We start from the raw sequence: 2500 nt of genomic DNA, 5'->3' as shown, positions 1-2500 counted from the left end.
ACACACCGGTACATCCATATGTATGCATGTATGTGTATATGTATGGATGTATGGATGATTAATTGTGCATGTCTCCGTGTACACGTGTGTGACGCGGGTTTCAAAATGTACACTTCCTCGCATATTGAAAAACCAGGTAAAAGCAATAACTATCGTCCTGTTTTATTAGTTGTTTATACCTTGCATTACTTTGGTTCCGCAAATATTTAAAAGACACACATAAACACCCACACACAGACACACGCATAAACGTATATTGAATCTGAATAACGATCTGAAACAGAACACATTTTATTAAATATTCATAGCAAAGTAATGATAAACTATTTTCTTTCTGTACTCCCTCATTCTTCCTTTACTTGGAGTTTCGACTTAGATTTGACAAAAGAATATGCTAAGCTCAGCATTAAAAAAAAAAAAAACATCTGAATCCCTTGACACTAGAATTTTAGCCTTTTAATTTCTACGCTTGACGAACAATGACATTTGTTTTAAAAAAAGGTTTTTATTTCCTTGATGTTGAGAGTGTTGGATGATGTCATTGCGAAGGTGTGAACCATTGTGGTTCTTTTAACTTGTTAAAACTATTGACATCAAGGAATTAAATATTAAAAAAACTTGTTGCGTAATTCAATATATATTTTGACAGAAATATACGCTACTGAAAAATCGTGTTAATAAAAGAATTGAGCTATTGATTTTTTCCATTGCAGATATTGTTTATGTGTAGCTGCAGTTTTAAATATAATATCAAAATTTATTCAAGAAAATCTTAAAAGATATCAAAAACTTTTATAAAGAATATCTAAAAATATTACCAATAAAATTGTAGTCGGTGGTTTCATAGTAATGTGTCAGAAGAAAGGGTATTATTTTTTACTTCCTTCATTCATTATTCTCAAACTCAGCTTTAACTGGATCTTTATTTAATATTTTTTTTTTGTTTATCATGTGGAGTTCAATAGAATACTTTTGACAACTTATGAGCAGAAATATATTTAATCGCTTCCAACATAACGAGTTCTGATTTTTCATTAAACTTCTATGTTAGAAAGTAAGTCATAGCATAGTGGATGAGAGAGAAATGCTCAATACATGTATTCTGAACTTTTCCTCACGTTGACAAATGCATAAAGCATACATATATATGTATATATATATATTACTAGCAGAAATACCCGGCGTAGCCCGGGTTAAAGAGAATAATGAAATCTAAAAACGCCGTCTAGACTACGCATCATCTTTATATAGAGAGATGTATATACACACACGCACCCAAACACACGTATATATATGTATATCAATATAAATATATGAAAGTCAATGAAGTTTCGTAAAAGAAGGTGATCATGTACATACTTTCTTGCTGTTGTGATTATAACACCTCGTTGTAAACAATGTTCCTTGTTTTCCCTTGTGGAGCATATACAAATAGTTTTTTTTTGCTGCCCACTCTTGAGCAGCCAACATACAGTTGTCCATGTGAGAAGCAGGGCTCTTCCAAGAGAAGACCAGCTACAGACAGTGTTTGGCCCTGAGATTTGTTTATGGACATGGCAAAAGTCACACGAAGGGGGAATTGTAATCTTCTGAATGTAAAAGGAATGTCTGCTCCTGATGGAGGAGGAAGAGGAATTCTTGGAATAATGACGTCATCCCCTTTTGCACATCCAGAAAGAATGGTAGCCTCGATAACGTGTGACATCATGTTCTTTATCACGAGTCGCGTTCCATTGCAAAGTCTTGGTGGTTCCAGATTGCGGAGCAGTATAACAGGCGTTCCAACTTTAAGTGATAATATGTGGGGAGGTAGTCCTGGAGGCTCCAACGAATTGAGAAATTTAGGAGGATAGTTCACCACTTCATTTGTATCTGGAACTGTATGAACAGACTTGTAAGTTTGAAGATTGCCGGGAAGAGAATGCATCAGGTTTTGATTAATTTTTGTAACAGCTACGTTTTTTGGAGCTAATATTGCTCTTTCACATAGCCAATTGTGATTTTGGTAGTTTTATTTAAAGTTGGGAAAGACTTTGTGTTTGAGGTCATCTACAGAATTAACAACAGAACAAAATGGCCGGAGGTCTGCAACGAAATAATTTTACTCAACACTTTGCAAGTGAATCAGTGGAGGCGTCTCATTTACTTCACAATTTATGCACCACATTGCAGAAATCACAATGTAAGTATATGTGAAAGGGTAGTCTTACACTGTTGTACCGTTGAATTACAAATAATGCTCATCTGTTATGTTCGGGTTAAAATTTCATCAACATCAAAAATATATGAATTTTCATGGGAGTTATAGCCGTTATGCAAAGAATATAATTTCCAAATTTCATAAAGATCCATTCAGTACTTTTGACGTAGTTTTGGATAAGAAAACAAATGACTAATTTTTAATTTCTTGCAGAGTTCGAGCCCACGGCAACATAATATCTCCTCCACTCTTTAAGTATTACGTGTTAAAAGTGAAACAAAAACACTCATGTCAAATACT

The sequence above is a fragment of the Octopus bimaculoides genome, chromosome 8 (genome assembly GCF_046866305.1).
Source record: "Octopus bimaculoides isolate indiv1 chromosome 8, ASM4686630v1, whole genome shotgun sequence".
Taxonomy (NCBI): Eukaryota; Metazoa; Mollusca; class Cephalopoda; order Octopoda; family Octopodidae; genus Octopus; species Octopus bimaculoides.
The sequence above is the reverse complement of the archived record's forward strand: the minus strand, read 5'-3'. Positions refer to the sequence as shown.